Source organism: Peromyscus maniculatus, chromosome 23, assembly GCF_049852395.1.
Source record: "Peromyscus maniculatus bairdii isolate BWxNUB_F1_BW_parent chromosome 23, HU_Pman_BW_mat_3.1, whole genome shotgun sequence".
Classification (NCBI taxonomy): Eukaryota; Metazoa; Chordata; class Mammalia; order Rodentia; family Cricetidae; genus Peromyscus; species Peromyscus maniculatus.
The window spans coordinates 59,118,822-59,144,823 of NC_134874.1; the positions used below are offsets into that span (position 1 = coordinate 59,118,822).

At 42.8% G+C, this 26,002-nt stretch overlaps 1 long non-coding RNA gene across 1 annotated transcript; it reads right to left on the bottom strand.

The window, feature by feature from the left end:
- Positions 1–1,398: 1,398 nt before the first annotated feature.
- LOC143270369 (uncharacterized) lies at positions 1,399–5,808 on the bottom strand. Its single transcript, XR_013047532.1, has 3 exons — positions 5,661–5,808; positions 3,557–3,716; positions 1,399–1,964 (listed from the first exon to the last, which is right to left on the bottom strand). It is a non-coding gene; the product is annotated as an uncharacterized LOC143270369 (long non-coding RNA).
- Between the last annotated feature and the right edge of the window lie 20,194 nt (positions 5,809–26,002).

Here is a 26,002-nt window from a genome sequence, read left to right on the forward strand (position 1 = left end):
ATGAAGAAGAAAGTTACCTTTCATTAACCTACATCCTCTCTACCCATATTCCAGCCTAGTGCCAGGAAACACAGGATGCTCTGAGCACAAGGATGTAGAGAAGATTGTGTACTTTTACTTGGTTTTGATCATTTTTCAGTTTATTTTTAGTTTATATGTGCAGGCTTTCAGCCTGCCTGTGTGTCTGTATAACACGTGCATGCCTGGTGACCTGGGAGAAGAACTCAGTGGGCAGATAAGTCAATGTGGTGCCTGTTGATCTGGTAGAAGAACTCAGTGCGTAGATAAGTCAATGCAGTGCTTGCCTTGAAATCCTGTACACAGACAGGTGAACACCGGGGTTCCTTGATCTGTAATCTAAGCTCTCCTAGCAAGTAACCCAGTCTGTGCATTGAAGGCTTAGTTCCCCAGCACAGGACCACTGGATGGCAGTGGACCAGCCCCTTGCTCTTACTCAGTGCTTCCCAGTGCCTCCAAGGAGGGCAGCTTCCTCCTGAAGAAGATCTCTATACCACAGGTTGCCTCAATTTAGGCCCAAAGGAATGAGCTCAGAAAACTAGAAAATCACTACAATCAGTAATCTATATTAACCTTTGCTTCAAATAAGATGATTGTGTCACAGAGTTCTTTGAGTTACAGAATGTTGAGTAATTCATGGCCAAATTATTGCATATATTATTCCAAATTAACAATATCCCATGGACCATATTGTATGTTTGTACTCATCAATGATGGGTATCTGAATAGTTTGTAGTTGGGCTGTTCTGATGAGTCCTTCTGAATCCCCATGGTGCAAACTATATTTTCTGTCTAGAGGTTCCAGAAGCTGACCAGCAAAAGTTGGAAGGGGCTCTTCGACTCTTCACACTTAGGAGAACTCAGTCTAGGAGGCACAAATCCATGAGCGATAAGGCAGGCTGCTTGCTAAGAGGTAAACAGACTAGAACTTCAGCCCTCACTTTGGTTCAAAGGTGGAGAAGGGAAGAAGATGCTGTGGGGTGTCTTTCTGTATGCTGTGAATATGTATTGCTCTCATTGGTGCTATGGGATGGCCTGTATGTCAAATTACTCTGATTGGTCAATAAATAAAACACTGATTGGTCAGTGGCTAGGCAGGAAGAATAGGCAGGACTAACAGAGAGGAGAAGAGAAAGAACAGGAAGGGAGAAGGAGTCACTGCAGGGCGCCACCATGACAAGCGGCATGTGAAGATGCCAATAAGTCATAAGCCATGGGGCAAGGTATAAATTTATGGAAATTGATTAATTTAAGCTATAAGAACAGTTAACAAGAAGACTGCCATGGCCATACAGTTTATAAGCAATATTAAGTCTCTGTGTTTCCTTTGTTGTGTCTGAGCAGCTGTGGGACTGGCTGGTGACAAAGATTTGTCCTGACTGTGGGCAAGGCAGGGAAACTCTAGCTACACATTGATTAATAAATAAGCTGCTTTGGCCTATGGCACAGCAGGCAGGAGCCAGGCAGGAAAATCCAGGAGAGACAAAGAAGAAAGGCAGAGGTGGAGGAAATGCCAGCTGCAACCCAAGGAGCAACATGCCAGCAGCCTGGCAATGCAGCCGCCATGTGGGAAAACACAGATGAATAGAATTGGGTTAATTTAAAATGAAAGAGCTAGCTAGCCTGAAATTTAAGCCATTGCCCTACAGTTTGTAAGTAATGTGTTCCTCTGTGTGTTTATTTGGGTCATTTGGCTGCAGGAGGCAGGTGGGACAGATTCCTCCTGACAGCAGGTCAGGCAGGACTGGCGAAACATCAGACAACAAGAAGCAGTCCTTACCAAGTTCTGGAGTCCACCCAAGTCAGGCACTCACCGCGAGATTTTGGTCTTCTCACTCAGCTCCATACACTTGTACAAGGCCTCACTAATTTCCTTGGGTAATTTTTTCACATCTGCCATATCCATCTTATGCTCTGTGTTCTGCATCTCATGATCAGAATTCAGCCTGTGGTAGGGCATAGCCCCAGGAGCAAAGAACCCTGTGAACACAGGCCTCAGGGACCCCATGAATTAAGGATGTATCTTGCACTACCTTAGCCCACTGGATGTCACACCCTGAATCCTTTGTACTGGGAACTCCTGATGTGCAATAGACTTCCTACCCTGCTTCAGGGCCAGAAAAGGCTGGGAGTCAACAGTGAGGGAGACAGACCTACATGAGCTCCCTCAGTAGCCCTGGAGGAGTAGACTAGCTCTCTATGTAGGTCCACAGGCGTGGGCCTACATGAAATCTGTGATGACATTTCCACTGATGTTAGAATAGAAATGGTTTGTCCTTACAAGGATATCCAGAACTCATAGTCAGTATTGGCTTGAGTAGGCACTCCATGTGGATGGCTTTATAAAACTCCCAAGGGTATTCCAACGATGCACCAGGGTGAGCACAAAGACTGAGAACAGTGATGCTCAAAGTGGAGCTCTCTGGTCTCAGCACTTATATCACCTGAAATCTTTGAATCAGGCAAATCCTCAGGCCTACTATCAACCTCCAACTCACACGATCTGAAGGGACACACACATGCACACAACACACACACACACACACACACACACACACACACACACACACACACACACACACACACACTGTTAGGGAGCCTCTCAGAGACAGTACAGAACACACTGAGACACCAAATACTCAGCACAAAGAGATGCATTTCTGCCGCAGGGCAAGCATGGCATTGGGAGCCTGCCTCTGGATCAGGCAAAGGCAGACAACATGCGACAGGCTTTTTTTCAGCAGTGGGATTTGAAATAGAAAGTTTGAGTCTGTGCTAGGGTGAGTTGCTGAGATCTGATTGGACAGGTTGGCAAGTGTAGGCGGGTAATGAATTTTGATTGTTGGATTTGGTGTTTAGTTTCAAGAATGAGTCAGTGTCCACAAAAGGGAATGAAATGGGGGACTAAATTTAGGAATGTAATCTAATGGTTAATCAAGGGAGAGGGAACTGAAAAGGGCAAAACCTTCCACTGCCATGATTGTGATGTTTGGACCCCATAGAGAGCAATTCACACACACACAAACCCACACACAATTAGGATGACAAGAAATGTAGATAGGTGGCATTGTCTCACAGTATAAGGAACAAGACCAGAGAGGAGCAGAGATGGACACCAGGCCTTCCAGTCACACACAGAAGGACCAAGTAGAACCACCAGGCCCTTCAAGCTACTCCCAGAGCAACAAGCAAAAATATCTTGTCAAATACAGAGACTCAGGTTAAACTCAGAGCACCCAGCATCTCCTACAAGCCAACACTGTCAAGGTCTCTTGAAATACATGTTGTGATCTTACACCCTACTGCCCCTCTCTGTGGATTGTGATTCAGGCCACAGGCTCTGGGTTTCATTAGGAGGAATCAGAACAGCCCGTGTCTCATCTCACTCCTACAGGCTTCAGTTCTGCCTCTCAGATGCATTCAGGAAAATTTGTTTGTGCAGGTCACCCTGCAGGTGCAGCCTCCAGTGACCCAAGGACTGCTGGAATTGACACAGTTGGGTCAAGACATTCACTAGAGAACAGGGCATGATGAATACCTGTTGTTCAACTCATTGTTGTAATGGGCCAGGAATTCACGCAGTTCATTCCTGTCATTGGTCATCATCTGTAGCTGAAGTTTCAGTTTTTCCACCTGGTTCAGCTGGTGCTCCTGCTCAGTGAGGAAGAAGGGTGTGGACGATGCCTTCCTAGCAGTCCCTGTAGGTACACAAACACATGTGAATTTGTACAGATAAATGGCATAAGCTAAGAAGATCATGTGGAGTCCCAAAAGGAGGCCTGAGGAAGAGGAAAAGCATGGAACCCAGTGAAGCCCTTAAAGATCAGAGCAGCTCTCCTTAAGCTGGGCCTCATAAGCTATGTGTCTGTCTCCAATCATTATGGCTAAATATATGCCTCAGGCCTTACTGAAGCCCCCCTGGGTCTGAAAGACATTAGCAAGGCCGGCCATGTTGTTTTGAAATTGTCATCTCATACCTGATGTGATGCAAAAAAGTCCAGCCTAGTGGTTTTCACCTCCCAGCCGTGATAACTTGTGTGCACGACTAAAGCGAACTGAATGTTTCAGACCTGGGTACATGGATGGAAACTTTCCCTCCTTCCTATTTATATCAGATATAAAGTGCAACAACATCCCATTCTGATACCGCATTAGTGGTTCTGGGCCTCCTGTTGCATTTTTTTGCCACTCAGAATGAACTGAAGGAGGTTCCTGCACAGCAGCTGCAGCCTTGACCAATCCTGGCCCTCTGCCAACTAACCATCAGGAATCCTCCACCTTTGATCTGCTCTTTAGGAACCTGGACAAGCAACATAGGCCCATTGCTTCATGATCACAGCTATGGGACCCCATTACTAGAAGGTTCATTTCTAGCCTCACCTCCTTCTTAGGAAACTAGGGCTTTCTCTGCCAATCAGTGTAATCAGTCATGTCAATCTGTCAATTGGTGAACTCTATAAGCACTTAGTGAATGCCTCAATGGCAGCTGGCCTTGCCACAACACTGGTGATTTCACAGGAAATGCCACAGGCTCTCCAGGGTACAATAGAATTTCCAGAAAATGGACTGTTAGGGCCACTGCCAATGGTCATTACCTATCTGATAACAAGCTATTCAATAATTCACCAAAAGCCAAGCTGCCCTTTCCAGGATTCTTTCCTGAGACACAGGGGAAGGCCTTCAGCACCTCCTCCTTGCACCCCGTGATCGCTCTGACTCATTAGAATCTAGTTCATTCTAATTCAATAGTTCATCATGTGTGGAGAGCAAGACTCACTTTCCACACACCACCCAGGAATGGCTGTTCATCCTGATGATCGCCAGCTAATAAGATGAGAAATTAAGGATGCTAAGAAATTAGCTAAGGACAATGGGGAAGGAAGATCAGTTCCATGAAGTGAACAAGCACATTAGGGAAGATCCACTGGGCAGTTACAATGTATGGGAATGGTGAAGGATTATGGGGTTTTGTCGGAACAATGATGAGTCATATAGGAAATGATGCAAAATACATTCCAACCATCATGATATTAGCAGAGGGGTTATCAGCCATTGAAAGTTATGACTGAAACTACCTAAGGACTGGGCATCCCCAGGTGAGCTTTCAGTCACCAAGAACAAATACTTACAAGAAGAGTCATGTCCCAGTCCTGTACTCAAGGTAGAGGAAAGATGACTGGCTAGTGAGAGGGCAGGAACTCAGAAACCTTAGGGGTCTCTGACATGTGGCAATACTTGGTGGCTCCTGCCCTGCTAGTTGTTGTTATTTAAAATGTGAGACTCTCTAGCTCTGGCCAGAGGACTTTACTCTCCCTGTGATTAGTGACGCACACCAAAAGAAATCCAGTGTGGGTGAAGTGCAGGACTGGAACTGAAACCTCTTTAGTCCCTCTGTGCTTCCTTCCCACTCAGAGTGAAAGCAGAGGGCCCTCAACAGAGCAGCTGCAGCCTTGACCATCCCTGGCTCTCTGCCAAACTCACCATGGAAAATCCTCAACTCTGGGTCTGCGCTTGAAGAACTCAGAGGACCAGGATAGGCCCATTGCTTCTCAGAAACTCTCCCCTCCTGAGCCCCACTCCTGGAAGGATCAGCTGAAGCCTTCCTCTTTCAGGAAGCTCCCCTTCCCTTTCCCAGGACTCACTGTGCTTTCCCCAGGACCATTTTTTTCTTGATGAGTGACATTGAGACTGAAGGCCATCTTCCTTCTGACTCCTCTGATCTCCCTTTGCTCGCCATTCTGTCTCCCAAGAATCCTGTTCAGTCTAGTCAGCATGTCTGTAGGTGAAACACGAGACATTGCACAAATGCCCCAATGACAGTTGGTGTTGCCACAACACTGGTGACATCACATGGAATGCCAGGGCTCTCCAGGAGACAGTAGAATGTCCATGTGCTGATGTCACATGGTATAGCTATTTCATCCCTGCTTCATACCTCACCCAAAAGTGACTGGAAACCAAGATGCCATTTCCATGAACCTCTGTGGTCACAATGGAAGCCTTTAGGTAGATCGTCCTTCCAAAGTCAGAAAGCTAGCTTTCTGCTTCATTATAAACTTTATCTAAGTGGGCCGGGCGGAGGTGGCACACGCCTTTAATCCCAGCACTCGGGAGACAGAGGCAGGCAGATCTCTGTGAATTCGAGGCCAGCCTTGACTACCAAGTGAGTTCCAGGAAAAGGCCCAAAGCTCCATAGAGAAACCCTGTCTCGAAAAATCAAAAAAAAAAAAAAAAGAAACTTTATCTAAGTGAAGTTGCCTTTCATATATTTCCTTTTTTCCCTAAATATTCTGTTTATATTTCCATACCTTAAACCATTTTATCTTAGACCCCATATAAAGTTTATTTATATTCAAATCTTATTTAGCTTTAATGTTCCATATTTTTATATCTTAAACTACTTCCCCAGGTCGAATACAGAATGTATTCAATCTTTCATGACATACTTAAGCCTTTAAATTTTTATAAACATATTACATCTTAAAATACCTTTTTTTCTATTTAATTCATTGAGTTATCCTCTGCTTGAAATTTGATCCAGTTTTTTCTTATCTTAGCCAATAATAATTTTTAACCAATTCCCTTAAATGATGGCTAGTATTTGTAACCATGCACAGAATGTAGCATGATCAAGCATGCCCCACCTCACTGTAATAATGCAACTAGTCCATCGTAAAGGATGAGGGCACCATCATGTTGTGCCACAATACACATATGCTTATTTTCATACAACACACACAATTATGTGCCCACATTCATTCATTTAAGATAATGTGTTTATCTACACAATTGCATGTACACACACACACACACACATACACACACACACACAAATATACTTTGAAATTGAATTAAATGTACAATAAATTGGCATAACAAAAAATCAAAAAGAAACAACTTTGTTGTATTGGCATGCATGTGTATGGTATGCATAGCTATGAGTATAGTTATATTCATGATTTATAAGTATCTATATGGTACACATATTGTGTAGAACCATATCTAACTGCATATACATGTGTATATAAATATAAAGATAAACTGAAATACCAACTCCCAGACACCAGTCAAGGAGGCAGCAGAACTTTCCAAGTGCCCGGATTGCTGTGTTGGCTCTTTGCTGCCTCAAATATGAGTGCCTGTTATATTTTTTTTTTGGAAAGGCATCATTTTTTAATTCACAACTGAGGCACTGTATTTGCCTTATTAGAAAATATGCAACATGTAACTTTCAAAAAGCAGAAATATGAGAAATAAACTTTGCTATCAGTATCTAGAAATGAATATCAAAACTTCCTTCAATGCGTTTTTCTATACCTGCATATCATTTCAGTAATTTAATATTAATCCTATATTTTAATTTTTTCTGTATTTAATTTTTTCTCCCCTGAATAATGCAGTGTTCAATATATATACTTCATGAGGTATCATTCTCCATGATGGTAGTGGCCACTACTGTCTCTATTTAAAGCATCTTCTAGTTGCCTAGAAGTCGAGTTGTTAATTTCTTCATGTACTCATTTATGGTTCTGTGTAGGCTTAGGAAACATTTATTACACTAGGCTTTGGAGACACAGAAGTAACTAGGGTGAGTAGCATGGGAAGGAGATGGTGGGGGTGGACTGTCTGCATGTGTTGGGAAAGTTCTATTTAAATGGGTGAAAGATCACATCTGAGGTAATAGGAGGCAAAAAGGCAGAACACAAAGAGAAAGGTATTTCTGACTCTGCACACTGCTACTCAGTCTTCCCCACTGCATGACACATGGCTGTCCCAGATTTCCACTTAGCAAGGTGAATTGATTGACCTGGGCTTGCTCTGCAGTGATGTATGTCTACATAGAGGATACTGGTCTAAAAGCATTTGTAACAAATACACCTAAATGTACAAACACTTTCAAGGTATTCTGCATCTGAGCTGGTTTATGTAAGAGATCCATGCCCAAAGGGTGGTCCAAAAGTAAAATTCTTTTTTGAGTCCATTGTTCTCTGTGACTATGTTGGATACATACTGTCTTAGTTAGGGTTTCTATTGCTGTGAAGGGACACAGTGACCACAGCAACAATTATAAAGAAAACATTGAATCAGGAGGCTTACAGTTTCAGAGGTGTAGTCCTTTATGATCATGGCAGGACATGGAGGCATGCAGGCAGACATGTTCCTGGAGAAAGAGCTCCAACTTGATCCCACAGGCAACAAAAAGTTTTCTGAGACACTAGGCATGGCATGAGCATAAGAGATCTCAACAACCCCCTCCCCCACAGTGACATACATCCTCCAACAAGGCCACACTCTCTCCAACAAAGCCACACCTCCTAATAGTGCCACTCCCTGTAAGCTTATGGGAGCTTCTTATATTCAAATTAACAAACCTCCAAGATATCTTTAAAAGGCATAATAAAACAATATTTTGGTGGTGCTAATAGAAGATGTTTTGGAGAGGAGAGCACTTTTTTTTTAAAATGGAGATTCTTATCGTTTGGTTCTACCTATCTTAGTTTCCTTGATAGAGACTCCACAACAAAACAGAGATTAACCAGAGAAAAGCATGAACACTCACCTAGTACAAACTATCACAGTGCACGTCTTCCTAAGGATCAAGCCCCCCCAAATGCTTAGACCTGAGATCATTTTTCAAGATTATTTTGGTTCAGAATTAGCTGTCATTACATAAAATATCCTTTGCTTAAGAAGTAATCCTCAAATGTGCATATTTTCAAGTAATATTAATTGAATATGCAATTTTACAATTAAAAGTCAGGTATTTTAAATGTACATTAATAGCAACATTTTGGACTTCACTTAATCATTATCAAATTATTTAATCATAAAAGCATATAGTATTGATGCCCAGCCACTGAGTGAGCAAGGGAGATCAGAGAAGATGAACACAGCATCATCAGCTGCCATCCATCCCCACCTCACTGTCCTGTGCCCTGGGGAGTGTCTAACCCTGAATCCTGGACCCCCGTGTACCCAACCAGGCACCAGGCTCATTTAGAGAGGTCCCTCTTAGACCCAACTTAATGAGCTTCCAGCTATCAGGGGGAAGGATGGAAAGAGGTAACTCTCACTCAAACTGTTGATATGTGTGAGGGTATAAGAGTAGCTGTTACCCCTGTACATACCTGCATGTCTTAGAAAAGGACACATTGCCTGGTCTATGCCAGCCCTAGCCAGCCTTTCAAGCCTCAAAGCCAAGAACAAAGTCAAGGACATAAGTCTCACTAGTGCCTAAAGTCTCAATAGGATAAGCAAGCAAACAGGAGTAGTCCACCCCCAAGAGTCCCCATGCCTCTACCAAATGGCAGTCACCACAAGCTTCACAGACTCCTGCCAAAAACTGTCCCAAGTGACACCCAGCAGCCCCATAATACTCCTTAGTTTTGAAGTGGGGTACCATCCCAGGCACTGGTCAGAGTGACCCATGGAGCTCATGGAGATGGTGAAAGGGCATCAGTGCTGCTGTGGTGATGATCTCAAGAGAAATTACTGACCCTGCAGGTAGCTAGAGACCAGGACAAGTCTACCAAAGAAAGGGAGTCTTCCAAACACTCATCTGGTCTCAAATCAGGCTTCTGTTCCCAAATTCTACAATGTATATGGACAGAAGAGCACATGGCCCCAGAACTGATAGGCCCTTACTCTAGATTTCATTATGGTCCTGAACCTTAGGGTGGGCTATAGCCTTCATGTCCACCAGAGTTCCTTCCTTACCATGGAATGATGCCTTTATGTATCCCCCATATTTCCCAAAACCCCTACCCTTCACAACTGGGGCGTCTTCCCTGATATTCAACTCCTGGTGAGCCCAGTCATTTCAACCATGTGGCATGGCATTGGGCCCTGGGCATGCACTATGGCTCAGGGCCAGCACTGTGCCTTTTAGAGCATGTAGTAAACCTGAGAGTTTATTCCTGAGTTGATGGAAAGGGGAATGTTATGAAACGTGTGTCAAAATTAAAGCAACATGAGTCAAGCAGATGAATGGCAAATAGTGAGAGCTTTTGGATCACATCCTCTCTGTGTGCCTTCATCAGTCTTCAGATATGAGGCTGCACCTTTCCTCCATGGAGGGACATGTGGTGCTTCTGACTGCTTCAGGAAATTGTCAGGAAATCCTTCCTAGGTTTTATGAGTGGTTTCAGGGGAAGATCTGAGTCCTTCCTCACATTCATTCATCCACTCAAATAACTTCCCATGTCAAGCCCCATGTTTTGAGATGTCATATTCTGAGTGCCATCAAGTATGAAATAAAGCCAAAGGTCTGGGTATAATTAATGACTGTGTTCATATTATGTTCTGTGCATGTCATTTTGCATCAACTTTTCAGTAATTCTTGTTTTAAAAGTATTTAGTGGTTGAAATATATAAGGTAATTCATCTAACTGGAATGTTTTTCATTAAGTCTTTGAGACTTTGTTATTCTAAAATGCGCAGTAACCATGAAGGATATTTAACTTATGAAGTACCTTGGAAATTTTGACCCTTGTAAGAATGTTGCATTTGTTTAAGTATGTGGTGATTGTTGTAACTGTTTAAATGCTGAAACCTGAACTGTTCCCAGGGGCCTCCAGAGCACTACTGGTGAACAATAGCCTTAGACCTGAGAAGTGCACTAGGAACACAGGACAGACTCTCAAAGGCACAATGCCAAGAAGAACATGCCATTTCATTGACTCATTCTGGAACCTTCCTGGTGCTTTTTCATTTTCACTGGTGGTTTCCAGTGAACTCACTTACCTGCATGGCAGAGTAACTTCACTTTTGCCTTTTCGCATGAATTACTCTGGACCAGCAGTTTCTGCAAGCTAGACACACAGCAAACCTCTTCCCACCAAGAATTCTTACTCAGCCGGGCGGTGGTGGCGCACGCCTTTAATCCTAGCCCTCGGGAGGCAGAGGCAGGCAGATCTCTGTGAGTTCGAGGCCAGCCTGGACTACCAAGTGAGTCCCAGGAAAAGCGCAAATCTACACAGAGAAAACCTGTCTCAAGAAACCAAGAGAGAGAGAGAGAGAGAGAGAGAGAGAGAGAGAGAGAGAGAGAGAGAAAAGAATTCTTACTCAAGGTGAGCTCTTAATGAGTATTGAGAGTATCATTCATTTGAAACAAAATTTTGCACAAAATTTTCACAATGCCCCTTAATATTAAAATATTTCTCTAACTTTCAGAACCACAAGAAAACCCTCTAAGGCAGAAAGCCATGAGTCGATCATGAAAAGTACCAGGGAAGGGCCAATGAGATGGGTAACTGGGTGGAAGGAAGGAGCTGGCTCCTCCTAATTTGTTCATTGACCTTCATATGAACAGAATGACAAAATGGCATGGCGTGTATTCTATTTTCATTCTCTCTCTATCGTATGTATGTATGTATTTCTCTGTCTCTAAATGAGTAAATAGATAAATGTTATTTCTTTAAACACCAATAGGAAGATTTCCATACAATCATCATATGAAATAATTAATTTTTAAAAAATGAAAAAGATTGCATGCAGCTCACAACTGTTTGTAACTCTAGTTCCAGAGGTTATGACACCCTCCCACAGGCATACATGAAGACAAAACACTAATGTACAAAAAATACTGAATAAACAATTAAATATTTGTAGGATCTAGTGGGGTCAGGAGCCCCAAAAGCATCCCACAGAACTAAATAACCTAGGCTCATAATGACTCAGAGACTGAACCACCAACCAGGGAGCATGCATGGGACTGACCTATGTCCTCTGTATGTATTTTACAGTGAGACTCCTAACAGTGGGAGCAGGACTTGTCTCTAATGCCTGCTTCTGGGACCCATTCCTCCTACTGAATTGCTCCGTCCAGCCTCAATGTAAGAAGTCATGCCTAGTCTCACCACAACATGATACAACATGGAAGGCAGATATGCGCAGGAGGCCTGTCCATTTCTGAAGAGAAAAAAGAGAAGGAGGAATGGATGGGGAGCAGGAAGAGTGGAGGTTGGGGGAGGGACTGAGAGGAGAGGATGGAGGGGAAATTTTGGTTAGGATGTAAAAACAAAAATAAACAAATAGATAAAAACATTCATTCCAAAAGAGGGAGAATATTGATTATCATATTTAAATTTGAGATACTAAATGCATGTACCTCAAGGTACATTGCCACTTATTCTAATTTTATAAAGGGTTTTCATTTGTACATAATAGTTAGATAATATTAGGCATACTTTTGAGCTGGTCTAATACATAATGTGGTTGCATTGTACTTGGAATAATTATATCATGTTTAGGCATTGTTATGACCTGGTTATTGTTTTACATTTGGAAATTAATCATGTTATAAAAAGATATAATTTTGTATCAAGTTGACAAGGGTGCAATTGTGATAGCTATTTTTGTTTGCCAAATTTATTACATATGGAATTAACTAAAACCCCAAAGTGGAAGGGCACACCTGTGAAGTATTTTTGCTTAATTAGAAAAGAGAATATCCACATGTAATCCTGATTTTTGCAGTATGAAGAATTCCTTTAATCTGAATATTGATGGGGAAAGAAATGCCTTTCCCTCAGATGTTTTGAGCCAAAAAACCCCACCTATAATCTCAGCCAGGCCTTGTACTGGAAGCCTATATAAAGAAATATAGAAGAATGGGGCTTTTGCTCTTTAGCTGCTTGCTCTCACCTTGCTAGCAAGTCCATTCCTTCACTGGCATTGGAGCCAACTGCTTTGGGATTCCAGACTATACTGCTGATGGGCTGAGACATCAAGCATAGTGGACTGAACAACTACTGCATTCAAGGACTTTGCCATTTTAGCCAGCCAATGTTCCATTAGCTGGACCACAGCCTCAAAGTCATTCTAAAATATATCTTTTTGTATATATAGAAATTAATTCTGTGAGAAGTTACCCCATAAAACCCTGACCAGTGCACCAGACAGGTATAGAACTTTTAGAGTAGTTTAGGCCTGACAACAGCCTTATCTCAGTTTTAAATTCCACATGGTCACATTCCATTAACCTGTTTTGCAGATGATGCTTTGATGCTAGCCTACAAGTTTTCTATAGCTTCTGGGCAAGAAAGAAAAATAACACGAGTCTGAAATTTCTCAAATAAAACACAGTAATCTAATTAAACAAGTAATTATATGATATGGAGAGATTCTAGCTTAAGTGAGGAGTGAAAAACCAGATGTCTTAGCTTCTGTGGGCCAAGACCTGGCACCCCCTCCCACGTGCATGAAGACCAGAGGACACAAGGTTCTTTTCACCCTTGATGAGACGGCTCCAGTCTGGAGACCCATGTGATAACTTCCTTTCCACATGAACTCTCTGACTCACTGTCAGTCTCAGGAGTCAGATCTATTCCAGAGGAGCTTCACAAGAGTCAATCAGTCATCTGGAAGAACTTTCTCAATATAATCTGAGATCTGCTGTGGTAAAAGAGCAGCATCAACCACCTCTCTCCTGTGTTTAGTCTTGTACAGAATCAATCTGCACCAGAGACATGGGGCCCCTGATGCAGGCTCCATCCACTTGACCTTGTCAAGAGGTTCCTACCAACAATGCTTATCTGGATCATCAAGAGGGACCTCACCCCGTTTGCACCCCAGGACAGTCTTCTCAATTCTGTATTTCATCACACAGTCTTAATATGTGTTGCCAACCTAGAAGAGATCTAGCAAATCTGTGCCAGTCTGACAGTCAGTGATACTGGGGCAGGATCTTGAACCTATGAGAGCCTTGCATGGATGTGTGGCAACCTAAGACAGTTAGTATGCCTGTCCCAACAGGTTTCAAGAAATATTGATTGGGAGTGATCCAATCCACCTAAGACAGCACACATGGCTGGGAGGACAAGGTCAATTGCAGGGACTGGGGAGATGGCTCATCCATGAAGAGCACTCATTGCTGTCTCAGAAGACCCACAGGACAGCTAACAAACCTCTTTAACCTAAATTCCAGGTGGAATCTGCCCTTACCTGGCCTCTGTGGGAGTTGCATGTACATGGTGGCCAAACACCCTTAAGTATAAAGAAAAGCACCACAAAATATCCCAACATGTCTTGCAGGAAATTATCTCTTCTTCCTGGTTATCATTCATGTTAATTTCAATAAAACCAGAGGCAGATTGCTTGTCATTTTCTGATTTCTTTTATACAATTTTAATGAATGTTCTTATTTACTGAGAGGCCTAGACCAATATACTTGTGTTTTCTTTGAATCTGGTCTACATGATGATTTCGTGAGTTTGTGTGTACAGTGTATCACATTTTACTGGCAGCTAAATATATGACGTCAATGATACAATACATCTACTTTTTCTATTATGTAGTGGGTATCCATGGAGTAGGCTATTCATTCCACATCCAAGGTGTCATCCCCCTGTATAGCCCTGAGACCCATGGCTGGGAAATACTTGTGCAGCTCAAGATTCCTGGAACTAACTGAGATAAATCCAAGCCTGTGAGTTCTGGGATTACAGAGTGTGAAACTTCATCTGACTAAAGAAGAGTCTCAGAGTGAAATTTGAAATTGGATTTTATTCATAAAGATACATTCATTTTACTCACTGGGGGCTTTCAAAAACAGCATTCCTTATATACAATGTATAGCCTTAGCAAACTTTTAAAACAGTGACAAAAATAAAAGAAATAACAACAATTAACAAAACCTTAAACCAAAAAGAAGAAAACCAAAATCTAAAGCATAAATATCCCAACATATAACCAAAAAATTAAGCAAATTTCAGGATCCGTTGGAATTTCATTATGGGAGAGCAAATGAGGTGAGGAACTAGCTTATTCTCTGCAGTGAATTATCTTCAGCAACACTAGCACATGACATGGCATCAGCTTCAGCACTGCACCAGAGAGAATCTTACGCTTTTGGGTGTGGTCTGTCTGGATGGCAGTGTGATTTTCACACAGTCTTCTTTGTCAGATTTCTATTACATATGAAGTCAGCTTGTCAAAGCCCTTGATTTTAAGTCGACAGAAGAACTCTTGCTCACTCACATGTCCTCTTTCATGTTATTTTGCCCCTCACTGGGGCCATGTGCTGATGGATGTCATGGGTCTTAGTAATCTGTGATATGTCCTCTGAATCTCAGACTATTTCTGATACAGTCTTTTGTCTGGGAATAGTGAGTCAATGGATGTAGATAAGACTGTGGCTGGATGGCCTGATGGTAGGTTGATATTTGCCTCACTAGTGAGTTCATAGCTGAAAATAGGTAGTATTTTCTGAGGAGGCTGTGAACCTGGAGTGTAGAATGTCATGCCTTCAAGGTATCTCTGGCTTCTCCCAGCCTTCTCAGTTTTCCTAAGAGGTGCTGTCAGGAGAAATTGGTAAAGAAAATAGGATTTAGAAACAGTTTTGCTGTGCCACTGGCAAGAAAATTCAGGGCCTATTCATCCCTAGTAAACAAAAGTTAAGAAAGAAAACACACCCCATGAACACCCTGGCTGCTGGGGATGGGACTCAATGGTGGCTTACTTGCCTGGAACATAGTGTTTCTGCCCCAGCAGCTCCATCTGTAGGAGGCTCTCTTCCTGGGCTGTGGTCTGCTCCAGTTCCTGCTGGAGGTTTTCAAACCTAGGGGAGGAAGGCAGCTGGGGCACAAGCCTGGTGGGACCTGCCATGTTAGCTTTTGAGCCCCCACCAGCTCTAGTCAGCTAGACTATCGAGCATGACCTTTCAGCTGAGTTCATTCCCTGCTTCCCCAAGGGAAAAGGGTCGGAGAGCACCTGGGCAGAATTTTTTTCTCAGCTTTTAAAAACTGCTAGCCGGGCGGTGGTGGCGCACGCCTTTAATCCCAGCACTTGGGAGGCAGAGGCAAGCGGATCTCTTTGAGTTCGAAACCAGCCTGGGTTACCAAGTGAGTTCCAGGAAAGGCGCAAAGCTACACAGAGAAACCCTGTATCGAAAAACAAAACAAAACAAAAAAAAAAAAAAAAAAAACTGCTAGAAGTTGAAATGGTAAATTCACACTGTGCTGGATTAAAAAAATAAAAACAGCATATTTCTCCAACAGTCCAAAGACATCATTTTGAAGAAATATCAGTATGTCAAGGTCTGAGGAACAGTTCAGGAAAGATATCCCTGTCTTTGATTAGATCCAGGTGAATGTGAACCTCCTGGAAAACTCTATGCCTGCCCTCTAGTGGAGCCTACACAGCAATGCAGAGAAGGCTCTGGTTATTCCTACAGCTCAGAACCCTGCATGGGATTAACTTGTCAGATCCTACTCTGTTTATGACCAGAGTAAATCTTCACATGAGAAACTGATAAACACCGCAGAGAGTCTGCAGTCAGCAGGAGTGTGCTGTATGCAAATCTGCAAAGGGTGGACACTTCTCTCTAAACGTGATGTTCCTGATGGAAAAGATGCAGGAGGACACACTTTCCTTCACGATCAATGAATCTCCTTTCCAGGTTTCTGGCTGCTGTGGGAATATTTGTGGGGAGATCTAATCTAAGAGATGAGATACTCAGAGCATACTAGAGTTCTCAGAAGGGAAGAAGGGGACACAATCCCCATAAGACCAAGGAGAAGCATATTGTTTCCTGGTCATAATTCATGTTGACTGAGCCAGCAAGGACACTCGAAGGGGTTCTTTCCATCAGGGACTGAAGATTTTCCTCAAGTCTTTGATGTTCCTGTTCATTGGAAGATTGTGTTTTTAGGAGAGGTTATCCTCACCATGTACATAAACATGGATGTGCTCTCTCTGTCACTCTCTGTCTCTCTCTTTCTGTCTCTGTCTCTGTCTCTGTCTCTGTCTCTGTCTCTCTCTCTCTCTCTCTCTCTCTCTCTCGCTCGCTCTTGCTCTCGCTCTCACTCTCTCTCTCCAGCACACACATTTATATGCATGCACACATATAAGCACACTACATTCCATCAACACTTAGTTTCCCAGCAAACACTAATGTAAGAAGAGATCACCTGGGATACTATGGAGAACAAAGTTACCTTTCATTAACATACACCCTCTCTACCCATATTCCTGCCCAGAGGTAGGAAACACAGGATGCTCTGAGAACAGGGATGTGGAGAAGATTGTGTACTTTTACTTGGTTTTGATAAATTTTCAGGTTATTTTTAGTTTATATGTGCAGATTTTCAGCCTGCCCATGTGTCTGTGTGATACTTGCATGCCTTGTGACCTGGGAGAAGAACTCAGTGGGCAGATAAGTCAATGTCTTGCTTGCCTTGAAAACCTGTACACAGACAGGTGAACACCAGGGTTCCATGATCCGTAACCTAAGCTCTCCTAGCAAGTTTCCCAGTCTGTGCATTGAAGGCTTAGTTCCCCAGCACAGGACCACTGATTGGCAGTGGACCAGTCCTTTGCTCTCACTCAGTGCTTCCCAGTGCCTCCAAGGAGGGCAGCTTCCTCCAAAAGAAGCTCTCTGTACCACAGGTTGCCTCAATTTAGGCCCAAAGGAATGACCTCAGAAAACTAGAAAATCTCTCCAATCAGGAGTCTATATAACCTTTCCTCCAAGTAAGATGATTGTGTCAGTTATTTCTTTAAGTAACTTAAGGTTGACTAACTCACGGCCAAATGATTGCATATATTATTCCATACTTAACAATATCCCATGGACCACATTGTATGTTTGCACTCATGAATGATGGGTATCTGAATCGTTTCTAGCTGGGGTGTTCTCAAGAGTCCTGCTGTATCCCTGTTGTCCCCTATTCTCTGTGGACACCACTTTCCATTCTGGAATCAATGCTCCACCTGAAGACTGCAGTTCCACTTTCTGAGTAAGTATACATAGCTTCTCACAGGACTGCACCTTTTTACACTACTCGCAATGTCTGAGAGTTCTCATTTCTCCCAACTCTCCATCAGGCTGATTTTAACTCAGTATGAAGCAGTTTGGAATAAAAGCAGTTTCTGAGTGCTACAGACACAACATGGAGTGGGTACTTGAGAGTATGGTGAGCCTAAGCAGTGCCCTGAGACAGCCTCGCCTCACACCTCAGCATAGCTGTGGGACTTCTGCTGGGCTGGGATGTAGCCACAAGACCCTCTGAAGTTCAGAATTTCTCAGAGAATAAAATCCATGCCAAGCTCCAAGGACCAGGTTAACTGAACCAAGGTTAGGCAAAGGTGAAAGGAAAATGGCAGCAGGCGATGAGGAGAAAAACAAAACAGGATGCAGAGAAGTCATCAGTGGTCAGCCACCTTTAACCCAGAGTAGAGAAGGATTCAAACCCTCAGGCAGCCTTTCCTGCCTCTCAGTAGCCTCTTTCTCACCGTCACGGACCCCATTACTTTGTTTTTCTCCAGAGAATTTCTTTGCAGAAAAATGATTCTGCCTCTACAAATACATGAAAAACTTTAGCTTGCATCAGTTATGTGGCCTTTGGTTGTAGTTAGCTGTGTGGACATGCAGAAGGATGGGCAGCTTCTGTTCTTTGACTGAGGCAAACTGGTACTAACTAGATTAGGCACAGTACTTTCGCATTGAAATCCATCTCCATCATTCTTAAAGATGTTCTATTGTTCCATGAGAGAGGGAACATACACATAGAGTCTCAAACACACATTCTCATTCCCCAAAGATGCACATAAAACACACACACACACACACACACACACACACACACACACACACACACACACACACACACACTTTTCTTGAATCCAGAAAGGCAAGGGAGAAGACAAGAATGTTGCAGCACCTTTTCTATTCCAGGGGGAGGTAGTGGGTCCTCCCTGCTGTCTACAAGCCTCTTCTGCCCTGGCCTGAACTTATTTCCCTTCCCAGGGAAGTTCTTATCACCAGACTCACTGATCATACAGATAAGTAACAACCTCTGTACAACTGAGTTGGACCACACAGGACCACTTGTCAGAGGAAAAGGGCAGGACATGAAGCCTCCTGTTAGATTTAAGTTGACCCATCATTATCTCCTCACTAAACTTACCTAACTCCTTCACAGAGGACATTGACAGCACCAGAGAATGGAACTCACCAATTGTCATTACCCAACAACTTTTGACCAGATTACAGTTCACATTATATGAAAACAGCTTCAGGTCAGTCAGTGGAAGGCTACTTAGATCATCCACAGCACTTTTCTAAAATGCAGCACTCCATTCAACTATCAGTTGGAATTTCTCCTTAGACACAGACACATACACGATAGAGTGAGCATCAAAATGTCAGGTTCCATGTTGTGAAGCCAGTAGACAAACCAGACCTTTCCTGGGAAGTTACCTCTATGCCGTGAAAGAAAAGAAGTCTACTTTTTATATTAAAAATAGCTCCATTGTTTGACTTCTGTTATTATTACAAGACACATTAATTCTAAAGCAATAAAAATGTTTAAAAATTAAGAGAAACCAAGAAGTCAGTTCTCTTTCTGACCAAATGAACAAATTTAGCAACAATATGAGGCAGAAAAAGACAGGACGCTCTACTGTAAAGAGACAGGAAACCAAAGATCTATGGCTATCCAGCTTAGCCAGAACAGAAATTTTTAGGTTCAGTGAGAGACTCGGCCTGAAGGGAGTAAGGGAGAAAGCAACAGAGGACACTCGATGTCATAATCAGACCTTCCAAAACACCCACAGATGTATGTGCACTGAGACAGGCATACTCACACACAGACAAACACCCTTCAAATCATCAGTGATCAGAATGCAGTGAGGAGGACATCACAATGGATGAGGATGACATTACCAGTTGGATTAAGACTCCTCACACTAGCTGTTATAATCGAGTCCCACAATTCTGCATCATTATGGACTAAAAGTGCCTGGGGAAGCATGCTGTGTTTCTGCAGGCTATATTGATGCAGTTGGCTCAAATCTGCCACAGTGATCCCCGCCTGTCATAAGATCTTGCCACATCCCTGGTCGTCCAGTAAGCTTCTGAATGTAAGATCCAGGATGGGAAAACTAGCCAATGCCACTCACAGCAAACAGTACTAACAAAGTGTTTAGTTTCTGTCACTGTGAACCAAGAGCTTGGCCAGGTAAAGAGAACACCATGGCAGTCTGGGAACAAGGGGGTAAAATGCCACATGACACCCAAAAAGATGTCTATGAGCCCCAGTCATTTTGCTTTCTCAGGGGGCTTTCCTCCTTCCATGCTTTGTCTGCCTCTGATCTCCCATGACTCCTGCCAAGCAAACGAGACCCAGACCCTTGACCTGACTCACTCAGATCTCTGTGGCTCCATCATAGCATGGATCCTCCCATACTGACATACAGGTGAGTGGTATGTGATTGACCAGTCTCCCTCAATGGACTGTGGCTTCCAGCAGAGCAGTAGGGTTCACTTGTTCTAAGAGCTTAACTCCCCAAAAGACTTGTGAATGATCACAGAAGTGAACTATTGGATGGGGTACGTCAGTGGGGTAAGTGAGTAGATGGTTGGTTACATGTGTGTATGTGTGTATGGTTAGACAGGTAGGCCCTGCTGCTTCAACCTACCTGCAGCTGCCTTGTCCAGAGGTCATAGATCTTCTCATGGGCCTCTTCACAATGCCTCTTTGCCTCCTCACAGGACTCTTGTAGTAAAATCTGCTCCCCTGTAGCTTTTTCTTGTCCTCTAGCAACATTCTCACTTTTTCCTTCAGCTGAGTCTGTTCACTCGGGTGCTGACTGTAGAGGGTGCTGAAATATCACCAAAAATGATGAGCTCCACCTCCATCTGCCAATCCTGACACCCAATACCATGATTCCTGCAAGGTCCCATGTCCCCATTCCCAACAACCCTGCACTGGAACCCACATTAGCCATGGTAGCATCACTGTGGTGCAGGCCAAAGCCAGAGAATAGCCAAATTCCCGAAAGATTTACACTACTTCTGAAGACCCTGAAAGCAAAAGGGATGCATGTACCTCTGAAGACTGGATCTGCTACCTCCTGAACACATACCCTGGTACTTAACTCTTCACAGTATTGGGAAAACATGAGCAGGTAGAGGGAAACCATAGTCTGAGGGAGACAGAAGACCCATCAGGAATAGTTTCCATCCATGTGTCCCATAGAAACCAGCTCTCTAAGCTCCTGCCAGAGCCATAGAAACCATGGTGCAAACCATGTTTTCTGTCTAGAAGTTCTGGAAGCTGACAGGAAAATGTTGGGAGGGGCTCTCAGACTCTTAACACTTAGGAGAACTCAGTCTAGGAGGCACAAGTCCAAGAGCTTATCGATAAGGCAGGCTGCTTGTTAAGAGGTAAACAGACTAGAACCACAGCCCTCTCTTTGGTTTAAAGGTGGAGAAGGGAAGAAGATGCTGTGGGATGTCTTTCTGTATGTCATGAATATGTATTGCTCCCATTGGTTAATAAATAAGGTGCTTTGTCCTATGGCAAGGCAGGAAAGTTCTGGCAGGAAAGTCCAGGAGAGACAGAGAAGAAAGGCGGAGGTGGAAGAGATGCCAGCTGCCACCCAAGGAGCAACATGCCAGCAGCCTGGCAATGCAGCAGCCATGTGGGAAAACACAGATGAATAGAATTTGGTTAATTTAAGATGATAGAGCTAGCTAGCCTGAAACTTAAGCCATTGGCCATAGAGTTTGTAAGTAATGTGTGCCTCTGTGTGTTTATTTGGGTCATTTTGCTGCAGAAGGCACCTGGGATAGATTCATCCTGACAGCAGTGTCAGGCAGGACTGGAGAAACTTCAGACAACAAGAAGCTGTCCCTAGCAAGTTCTGGGGTCCACCCAAGTCAGGCACTCATCGGTAGGTTTTTGTCTTCTCACTCAGCTCCATGCACTTGTACAAGGCCTCACTAATCTCCTTGGGTAATTTCTTTACATCTGACATATCCTCTTTATGCTCTGTGTTCTGCATCTCATTCACCAAATTCAGCCTGTGGTAGGGCATAGCCCCAGGAGCAAAGAACCCTATGAACACAGGCCTCAGGGACCCCATGAATTAAGGTTGTATTTTGCACTACCCTAGCCTACTGGATGTCCCACTCTGAATCCTATGTACTGAGAACTCCTGATGTGCATTAGACTTGCTACCCTGCCCCAGGGCCAGGAAAGGCTGGGTGTCAACAGGGAGGGAGACAGGGCTCCATGAGCTCCCTCAGTAGGCCTGGAGAGGTAGAGTAGCTCTCCTAGAAGGTCCACAGGTGTGGGCCTACCTGAAATCTGTGATGACATTTCCACTCTCGTGAGAACAGAAATATTTTGTATTTACAATGATATCCAAAACTCATCATAAGTATTGCCATGGAGGAGGCACTCCATGAGCATGGCTTTATCAACTCACAATGGGATTCCAATGAGGCACCAGGGTGAGCACAAAGACTGAGAACATTGATGCTCAAAGTGTAGCTCCCTGGTCTCAGCACTTATAGCACCCGAAATCTTTGAATCAGGCAAATCCTCAGGCCTACTATCAATCTCCAACTTACAAGATCTGAAGACACACACACACACACACACACAATACACATACACACACACACAGTGTAAGGGAGCCTCTCAGAGACAGTACAGAACACACTGAGACACCAAATACTCAGCACAAAGAGATGTATTCCCAGCAGGGCAAGCATGGCATTGGGAGCCTGCCTCTGAGTCAGGCAAAGGCAGATAACACACAGCAGGCTTTTTTCAGCATTGGAATTTTAAATAGGAAGGTTAAGTCTGTGCTAGGGTGAGTTGCTGAGATCTGATTGGACCGGTTGGCAAGTGTACCTGAGTAATGAATTTTGATTGCTGGACTTTGGTGTTCAGTATCAAGAATGAGTCAGTGTCCACAAAAGGGAATGAACTTTGGGGACTAAATTTAGGAATGTAATCTAATGATTTATTAAGGGAGAGGGTGGTGAAAAGGGCAAAACCTGCCACTGCCATGTTTGTGATATTTGAGCCCTAATAGGGCAATTCACATGCACACAAACCCATACACAGTTAGGATGTCAGAGAAATGCAGGTGGGTGGCATTGTCTCACAGATTAAGGAACAAGACCAGAGAGGAGCTGGGATGGACTCCAGGTCTTCCATTCACACACAGATGGAGCAAGAAGGATCACCAGGCCTTTCAATCTGCTCCCAGAACAACAAGCAAAAATAAGTGTCTTGTCAAATACAGAGACTTGTGTTAAACTCAGAGCACTCAGCATCTCCTACAAGTCAACACCTGTCAAGGCCTCTTGAAATGCATGTTGTGATCTTACACCCTACTGCCTGTCTCTGTGGATTGTGATTCAGGCGACAGGCTCTGGTTTTCATTAGGAGGAATCAGAACAGCCTGTGTCCCATCTCACTCCTACAGGCTTCAGTTCTGCCTCTGATGTATTCAGGAAAATTTGTTTGTGCAAGTCACCCTACGGGTGCAGGTTCCAGTGACCCAAGGACTGCTGGAATTGACACAGTAGGGTCAAGACATTTACCAGAGAACAGGGTATGATGAATACCTGTTGTTCAACTCATTGTTGTAATGGGCCAGGAATTCACACAGTTCATTCCTGTCATTGGTCATCATCTGTAGCTGAAGTTTCAGTTTTTCCACCTGGTTCAGCTGCTGCTCCTGCTCATTGAGGAAGAAGGGTGTGAACAATGCCTTCCTAGCAGTCCCTGTAGGTACACAAACACATGTGAATTTGTACAGAAAAATGGCATAAGCTATGAAGATCATGTGGAGTCCCAAGAGGAGGCCTGTGGAAGAGGAAAAGCATGGAACCCAGTGAAACCCTTAAAGATCAGAACAGCTCTCCTTAAGCTGGGCCTCATAAGCCATGTTTCTGTCTCCAATTATTATGGCTAGATATATGCCTCAGCCCTTACTGAAGCCCCCCTGGTCATGAAAGACATAAGCAAGGCTGGCCATGTTGTTTTGAAATTATCATCTCATATCTGATGTGATGCAAGAAAGTCCAGGAGTACCTAGTGGTTTTCACCTCCCAGCCCTGATAACCTTATCAAAGGGAAAATCAACCAAGATGAAGTCTTAATTCTGAACATTTATGCCCCAAATACAAGAACACCCACATATGTAAAAGAAACATTACTAAAGGTTAAATCGCACATCAAGCCCCACACATTAATAGTGGGAGATTTCAACACCCCAACTTACCACTGGGTGAATATGCTAGATTGAAACCTAACAGAGAAATAAGGGTTCTAACAGGTTATGACTCAAATGGACTTAATAGATATATACAGAACATTTCACTGAAACACAAAAGTATATATCTTCTTCTCAGCACCCCAGGGAACCTTCTCTGTAATCAACCACATGATTTATCACAAAGCAAATCTGAATGGATTGAAAAAATTGGAATTGACTCCTGTATCCTATTGGACCACCACGGCACATAGTTAGATTTCAACAACAACAAAATTTACAGAAAGCTTATAGAAACTGGACAGTGCCCAAGTGAATCACCAATGAGTCAAAGAAGAAATAAAGAAAGAAATTAAGATTTCCTAGAATTCAATGAAAATGATAGTACTTCATACCCAAACTTATGGAACACTATGAAAGCAGGGCTAAGAGGAAGATTCATAGCTCTAAATGCCCACATAAAGAAGATGGAGAAATCTAACACTCATGACTTAACAGCACATCTGAAAGCTCTAGAACAAAAAGAAGCAAACTTCACCCAGAAGGCATTGATTCCAGGAAATAATCAAATTGAGGGCTAAAATCAATGACATAGAAAGAAAGAGAAAGATACAATAAATAAAACAAAGAGTTGGTTCTTTGAAAAAATCAAGAAGATAGATAAGCCCTTATCCAAATTAACCAAAAGGCAGAAAGAGAGCATCTAAATCAACAAAATCAGAAATGAAAAGGGAAACATAACAACAGACAATGAGGAAATCCAGAGAATCACCAGGTCATACTTCAAACACCTGTACTCCACAAAAATTGGAAAGTCTGAAAGAAATGGAAATAGGTACCATATACCAAAGTTAAATCAAGACCAGATAAACAATTTAAATGGGCCAATAACCCCTAAGGAAATAGAAACAGTCATTAAAATCTCCAACCAATCACAGTCCAGGACCAGATAGTTTCAGCACAGAATTCTACCAGAATTTCAAAGAAGGGCTAATTCCAATATTCTTCAAATTGTTCTATACAATAGAAACAGAAGGAACATTACCAAACACTTTTTATGAGGCTACAGTTGTCCTGAAACCCAAACTACACAAAAATGCAACAAAGAAAAAGAATTACAGACCAATCTCCCTCATGACATTGATGCAAAATACTGAATATAATATTGGCAAACCAAATCCAAGAACACATCAAAACAATTATTCACCATGACCAAGTAGGCTTCACCCCAGGGATGCAAGGATGATTCAACATACAAAAATTTGTCCATGTAATACACCACATAAACAAACTGAAAGAAAAAAAAACATATGATCATCTCAGATGCCAAAAAAGCCTTTGACAAAATGTAACATCTCTTCATGATAAAGGTCTTGGAGAGATCAGGAATAAAAGGAACATACCTAAACATAATAAAGGCATTTTACAACAAGCTGACCTCCAAGATCAAATTAAATGGAGAGAAACTCAAAGTGATTGCACTAAAATCAGGAACAAGACAAAACTGTTATCTCTCCCCATATTTATTCAATATAGTACTTGAAGTTCTAGCTAGAGCAATAAGACAACAAAAGGAAACCAAACGGATAGAGATTGGAAAGGAAAAAGTCAAATTTTCACTATTTGCAGGTGATATGATAGTGTACATAAGTGACCCCAAAAATTCTACCAGGGAATTCCTACAGCTGATAAACTTTTTCAGTAATGTGGCAGAATACAAGATTAACTCAAATATATCTGAAAGAATACTAAGCAGCCATACTATGAACTATATATCTAAAAATACCTATAATACATGTTACTTTGGATATAAATATACAAATGCAGTTTAAATGGAAAACCTACAACCATCACTTTAATAAAATAGGCTAATGTTAAACAAAAATATCATTATACCCTCATATAAATATAGTTTCTCCCTCACCAAAGAAAAATTTCTTTGCAACAATTTGTGGGAGAAAATCAT